This window comes from Sycon ciliatum, chromosome 8, assembly GCF_964019385.1.
Source record: "Sycon ciliatum chromosome 8, ocSycCili1.1, whole genome shotgun sequence".
In the NCBI taxonomy this organism is placed as follows: Eukaryota; Metazoa; Porifera; class Calcarea; order Leucosolenida; family Sycettidae; genus Sycon; species Sycon ciliatum.
In genome coordinates this window covers 18,490,897-18,498,711 of record NC_088650.1, presented here as the reverse complement: position 1 = coordinate 18,498,711, position 7,815 = coordinate 18,490,897, and positions in this window count along the sequence as shown.

Sequence of the window (7,815 nt, the reverse complement as noted above, 5' to 3'; positions counted from 1 at the left end):
TGGTGTGGCTACCTGGCTGCACGCTGTGACGTCATCACCTGGATCTGGGTGAGGCGCGCTCAAATCCGCACATGTTCGATTGGGCGTATCTGACGAACCATAGGCCGCAGCCTCCTCGGACAAAAACCATTCGACTCAGCGCCCCGAACTCTACGGACTGTGAAATTTAAATTTTTCACCGGACTTCCCTTTTAATAAGCAGTGTTGTTTGGATGGTTTGGCAAGGCTTGTCCGGCACATGGTCCACGTCTTCGGCTCAAGAACCGTGTTCATCACTACCTACGCTCCTTGGAAACACCATGGTTTACAACAGCCCAGGTCCCCGGGCCAGGATCGACCTTTGTGGAGATCGAGTGTCATTGATGTTGTGCCTCCACCACCACCTTCTAAGCCAACTGTGCACTGCAGTGTTTGCGACCGCCATCTTAGTGCGTCTGGGTACAAGCGGCATAAGTGCAGTGCGGCCCGTCAACTTCCTGTTAGCCAACAGCCTGGTGCAAACTGCAAAGTCGTGTCAACGTTTCGGTAGATGGTTCAAGAGTGCTGGTGGGCTGAAGGTACATAAGTGCCCTCTCGCAGGTTCCTCCCAACAGACTTCGGATTCTGTCGATCCTGCACCTCGCCTAGTGCTTCAACACCAACATTGTTGCTCATTCCACTGCCCGTCATGTGACCCGTGATTTCGATCTGCTGCTGGATTTAAACCAGTAAACGGCACAATGCGAGCGTGGCAAGCGACCAACAGCGAGGGAGCGTCTCGAGTTCAAGTTCTGCTGTGCTGTGCGAGAGATAGTCGCAGGCAGCAGGATCTGCAACGGCATGAGGCCGGATGTTCTGCCGCGATGCCGTAATGCTACTCCTTTGTTCCCCTCCTCATGAGGACAGCTTAGCCATTTAACGGCAGCTGTATGTCAAGGTGTGTGTGTGTGTGTGTGTGTGTGTGTGTGTGTGTGTGTGTGTGTGTGTGTGTCGTTTAAGTGTCTTGGTAGTGCCATACACCGCGATGGTTTGTCTTCCCACGACTTCCAGACCCGCATTGGCAAAGCATCCGAAGCCTTTGGTAGCTTGAAGCAAGTCGTGTTCCAGAACTGGTCACTGAGTCTACAGTGTTGTCGTCGCGTGTATGTTGCCGTGGTGCTCTCTACCCTCCTGTGCGGCGTGGAAACATGGACAACGAAGGCTCCGGACCCACGGCATCTCAAACTCTTCCACCATTCATGTATCAGAACTATCGTCGGAGTGTCGCGACAGCAGCAATGGGAGACACACGTAACGTCCCCGGCCCTTGCAAAGATACTAGGAAATTATACCTGAGGGCATTGGTCTCACCATACAGGAGCGGCGGTTGCAGTGGCTTGGACACGTGGCACGGATGGAGGATCATCGATTGCCAAAGTGTGTTCTCTTCGGTGAACTGCGGGTTTGCGGGTTAGATGCCCGACGATTATGGTCCAACACCTCCTTCTTCTCCTCAGAAGTTCTCACATTCCTCCTGACTTTTCTTTCAGTCTCCTCGGTGGTTACCAGCAGGGAGTAGTACAATACCTACTCCCTGGTTACCAGTGCATGCCGGAGTATGTGGTGTGATGTGCGTGAGAAAAAATTCCAAAAAGTAGCTGTCCCCAGTGAATTTATGCTACATTTATATGCTGGAATTATGCCAATGATATGACGGTGCTATACTACCGGTATGCTGCGGTTCATGATTCTATCTAATCATGGTACGGTGAACCTAGTACAAACAGCCCTGTTTGCAGTGACAAGTTGAAGTGACGGTTGACGCACTTGCATGCTGTAGTGAGTACCCTGTTGACCTCTAGCAGCAGTGCAGAGAGTCGTATAATGCACTCTGTGTTGAGTACAATGCAGCAGCATATGACAACGTGCACGATGACATTCTCATGGCCAGACTTGGAGCATTGGACCCGCCTGCCAGGCTCACAAAGTGGATCAATTCCTTCATTCGTGGCAGAGAAGTTGACACCAAGTGGGGGTCTACAGTGAGCAAGAAGAGATCCATCCACCGTGGTGTCCCGCAAGGCTCCTCGATGTCTCCCGTCCTTTGGCTTCTCTATATGGCGCCCATCTTCGATGACCTAAAGCTGCCCAACCTAGCAAAGCACCGTGCGGACTTTATGCCTTTCTTGTATGCTGACGACATCGCTATTGCTGTCCCCAGCCGTCTGGTTGAGGCTCTCCAATCTGTCACGCAGGATCTGTTGAACCATGTTGCCGACTTCTGCCGGCGCACGTTTGGCATGTGGACACGTACACATGATACACGGATCAATCAGACTCGTGGTCGTGCTAGGCGACTGTGGAGCAGCGGATACGAGAGAAGTCGGAAGAAAGAGTCCGACTGGACAGAAAAAGTGATTCTCCAATGCTCCCTTGGACATAACTCTCTTTTTGTGTTGAATATTATTGTATTGAGTATGCACAGAGCACAGATTGTATTACTACAGGCGATACACTTTGCGCTAATCTGGCATATGTTGCCACACAACATCCATTCTTAGGGCCGATATTTTCTACTATGCGATAATACTGCTTGTAAGAATAATTATACACATAAAATATGTGTTATGATTATGAAAAAATGAGTGTTCATTCTTGTAAGCAGTATATTCTTGTATACGACCACACTATAACCGATACGCACTGTATATCTGGTATATTGGTCAACTCAACGATGAGTTTTAAGGAACAGTGCCTCGCTGCACGCCGTCGCATTGAACAACGCCTTCGAATCGTGCGAGCTACGAGTGGCCATAGCTGGGGCCTCAATCAGCAAAACACCACTCGGCTTGTCAACCAGTACGTGCTCTCTTCTGGTCTGTATGGGGCACCAGCCTACTATGGTCTTGCCACCAAGCAAGGTCAGCATCATCTTGATGTTGCCTACAACAGTTGCCTCCGCCTCTCCACTGGGTGCACGAAGACAACATCTACGAATCAACTACATGTACGTGAAATAGCTGGTGCACCAACTATCCAGCTGAAAGTCGAGCGCCAGGCGGCCTGTATAGCTAACATCGCGAAGTAAAGGGTCATAGTGCTCCTACGCCAGCTAGTGCCGTGTTGCAGCCAACATACCCTGTTCGGATCCGCAAAACCAAGGAGACATGGAGACAAATGGCAGAGCGGCATCTTCCACCATCCCCTGCACCTCTGCCATCCCGTCCTCCAGTCCACCCTGGTCCTCCGTTCCGAACCTATCTGTTTTCAAGTCCGATTGCACCCAGTCTGACCTGACCCTCCTACTGTACGACTTGTAGAGGCACTAGCATGCCTGGAGGAAGCCTATCGCTCCTGTTGTTCCTCGCGGCGTCTAGGCATTTGGACAGATGGCAGTGTCTCTGACACCAACGCTGGTGGAGGTGGTTTTCTTGTCATGGCAACCACTGCAACCCAACGGTCAGAGATACTGTCTGGGTGTCTACCAGATGGTGCTGTCGCAACATCCTTCACTGCCGAGGTAGCGGCAGCAGCAGCTGGCCTGAGGGCAGTCTACGACCTTACCACCATGGAGACGGACGTTGTGCTGGTCACTGACAGCCTCTCCCTCGTAGATGCCCTCCGTGGAGACCCATACCGGATCAGCCCAGACGCCATCGCTGCGTTCGATGCTCTGACAGAGGTTGCTCGGAAGGCTCATTCCATCAACCTTGTCTGGATCAGCAGCCACTGCGGTGTTACGTGTTGCTCTCAATGACAAGGCGGATCGCCTTGCCCGGAATGGAACACAGTGTGTACAGGCCCAGGTTCAGCTACCTATCCAAGCTGCCAAGGCTTCAATTCGGTCTGCCACCGCATACCCCCGGCCATTGCTCAACACCAGCAAGTTCCGCAGCCCTCCGTCTCGGCATGAGACCACCATCCTCAACCAGCTCCTCACTGGCCACTGCAGCCTGCTGAACAAGTACTTGTTCCAGATTGAGGCTGCACCTTCACCCGATTGCACTCACTGTCCTGGAACAGTTGATGATGCTGCCCACCTCCTGCTAGCTTGCCCTGCCAGACACAGCAGTCGAGCAGCTACACGTCTATGTACCTTCACGTCAGTCAGGGAGGCAATTCTCACACAACCATCAGAAGCTATCCAGTTCTTGCAACTGGAGAAACTGATCTAAGTTTCTACTACATGTACACTGTACTCTCACAGTCATTTTCATATTTATTATGACTTGTAGTTACCGAAGGAAAGTAATTCGCACCAATAAAACTGGTGGGTAAAAAACCGTCTCGACTGTTTTTTAGGCAGTGACGGAGAAAGTAAAAGGAGAAAAGAAAAGAAAAAAAGGAAGCGGATGCCACTGTGGGCCAATGCCTGGGGTTGAGCAAAAACGGTGAAGGCTAAAAAGCTCTTCAGAGCGGGAGCAGGCCAGTACTCAGCGTAGTGCAATATGGACGAGACTCTTGTAGCGAAGTTGTGGACGAGACTGTTGTAGTGAAGTTGTGTTGTGGCGTCGTGCAGCTAAACAGCAGCTAGGTGCAGCGAAAGCATACAGCGAATGGCAGCGCGCAGTGTTGTGGCTTTGTGCAATAGTAGCTCTATGCGGCGAAAGCATCTACTGATAGACTCGCTCCAGCGCGGCGCAGCACAAGCAAGTAGACTAGAAAAACGAAAAAAAGAAAAAGAACGAAAGCTCGACTTGGTTGGCGAACACCCACCCCCGGCCCTTTAGAAGCCGGTGTGGCGAGTTAAAACCAAGATTTGAAGGGTACTCAACTATCCTCGCTGGGTGGCTGTCCGCCAACCAAGTGCCAACAAACTGCCTCTCGGGGACTTTTAAAACAGTGGCCAGTCGCGCCAAGCCTTCTCACGTCGCCTCAGCCAGATAACGTAGCTAGAATTTAGTGCTGCGTTTCTGCAGTTCCTTCTTAATTGGCCCTGTTTTTCCTTACAACAGCCCAATGCTCGTGCCAAACCGTCCAGGCTGCTGGAAATGGCTCCTCTAGCTCCCACCTCCGCTGTGAGGGCCTCGACTTCCCAGCCATTCTTCATACACTCCTGTTTGAGGTGGCGATACCGTGACAGCTTCTTCTCCCTGGACTGGATGATGCGGTCTTCGCTACACACCGTGAGTTCCAGCCAAAGAACCCTTCTCAATTTCTTCGAGAAGAGAACTATGTCTGGACGACACGTGGTAGGTGCAATAAAGTGTGGGAATATTAGCCTCTCGTCCAGATCTGAAAGAAGCTGCCAATCATGTGATCCCGACAAAAAACCATCACTCAGACCTTTCCGCTGAGGTAACTCGCCATGGGGGATGTTTTGGCCCGGTTTACAGAAGGTAATGTATGTACCATTAGTGGGAGTTTGCTTGGTATTTGACGACTTTTGCTTTGCTGATACTACTTCTGTCATGAATTTACTGATTTGTTTCAGGACGTTGTCATGGCGCATATTAAACATGTCACCAACGCATATTAAACATGCGTTGGTGACCACAGCGTTGGTCCAGTGATAAGTTATAACCTGACCAATTGGACCGGTTCCGGCGGGCCTGTAGCAAGTTAAACAAGTGAAACTGACTCTCCCGTATGGTTGAGGAAGAAGCAGGGGAACCACTTGGATCCTGGCTTGTGCGACCGATCAGGCAAGTCAAGAGTTTTCCGTTGCTGCATACCTCCGCTCAACACTTCGACCCTCCGCAGACTCAGATCCAGAGTCATAATCACTCGATTTCTCTTTAGCACGGTGAGATGGGATACCGGGTCATCGTGCTGCTGCTGCTGCTGCGGCGGCTCATCATCACTGCCCACCCACCAGCCGTGAGAATGCTCAAACATCTGAAGCTGCGCAGTTGTGGCATCGCTTGGGCCGCTTTCTGGCTGCTTGGTCACGCCAACAAATATGGGATCGTGGCTGGACCACTTGATGGTGAACACCCAGCATTCTCTTCCCGAAGCATACCCACTTTCAGTGATTGCTGAAGCAAAGCCGGAATCAGTTGCCGTTATCGTGTAGCCATCGTCGGAAAGTGCTAGAGAACTTGAGCATTGGTCTGCGCTGAACTTGAGCTTTGATCGAACCGAGAAACATCGATATAGCTTCTTTTGAGAAGACGAAACACACATAGGATAGCCACCATTGTCGAGTGCGAGCAGCTGACTCTCCCATATTCCCGCGCCTGTGCTGCACACGGTCCACTGCAGATCTTCGACCGTATCATCGACGTGCACCAGATGAACATGGAAGTCTTGAGGTACAGTCGCACTTTGTAGAGGAACTCCATCGAAGCCAAGGAGTGGGACGCGCCAAACGTAGTACTGCTTTGCATCACCCGCCACCCTCCTGGCCATGGCCTGAAAATTGGCAGCTGCTGCGTCCACGTCTACTTTTGTTGAATAGACGGTGGTATGTGACCGGACATTCTTCACAGTGTCTTTCACAGCGTCCGGCGCAATGGTTACACCCAGCTCGCCTGTGATGTGAGACACTGGCGTATCTAAGTCCACAGGTTTCATACCACGAGTTGCTTGGAGAATGATATTGTGCAGTGCCAGGGCATGCGTGTCAGATGACGAGACGGTGTTGTCCTTGGGAGACGGGCTGGCACCGGCGAGACTTTCCCCCAGCGCCCGAACCGTTCCCAGCGCTTGCAGCTTCCCATGCAGCTGAATCTGCTGTGCTTCCAACCGCCCCCTATCCGCGAACCTATGTTTGTCAATCTCGACAAGGAGACGATGTTTTTCCTTCTCCAGAGCAGCGACAATCTCGTCGAAGAAGTCCGTCACAGAATTGGAGGCTTTCTTGGCTTGGGTATCGACTTGCCCAATGGCAGTGCCAAACTCTTCTAGTCGTTTGTCCAGACGGCTCTTATCCGACAAGCCAGGAACGTTGTTGAGGTCCCGCACTGCTTCGCCAATGGCCTGCCTTCGCTTCTTCGCCTCTTCTTTACAAGGAGTAAAGCTGTGGTCAGCTTGAATGTGTGACGTGATGCAAATGCCACAAAGCGGAACGTCGCAAGTTTTGCAGAACACGGAGAGGACTTGGTCGGTATGAATGGAACACTTGATCCAATCCTGCGAAGCGTGCGTTTGCTGCTCCTGCAGACTCTGAGGGTACAGCAGGCCGGTCGATGGTGGTAAAGAGTTCCAGATGTCCACGCGAGATGCAGCTCCGCCGTTGCTGAGCAGGACCGTCTCTTCGTCGCACCACGTACAGCGCACACTGGCTGTGTCGGGTCTGACGCTCTCTCTCAAACACCGGTCACAAAGGACGTGCAGGCACCGCAGCAATCGTCCATTGTCCGGTCGTTCAGCCTCACATTGGACACACGCAGTGCCTGACCTAAACATTGCCACGGGAAGGTCAGCACACGGAATACACGACTAGGAGTGGGAGGGTAATTTTCTTCAAGTCCTTCGAAACAGTCGATAATTGGCAGTGCATATTTGGTTGAAATGTTGCCCTACACTGTACATGTACCGTATTTCCGCAAATAAAAGGCCGTCCTCGTTTACAACGCCTTCCTCGTATACAAGGCCGGGGCAGGGGGCGATTGAAAAAATAAAAGACCGTCTCCGATTAGAAGACCGGACCTACTAAACGAGTCTTTGTTCTTGTGTTAAAAATAGAAGACCGTACTCAAACTGTGGGAAAAAATAGAAGAGCGTGCTCAAACTGTGTAGAAGAAAATGGAAGAACGGGGGTAAAACTGTGTGGCGAGAAATAGAAGACCGGGGTCAAACTGGGTTGAAAGAATAAAAGACCGTCCTCGAATACAAGACCGTCCTCGATTATAAGGCCGGGTTAGGACGAGGTTGAAAAAATAGTAGACCGGCCTACTATTTGTGGAAATACGG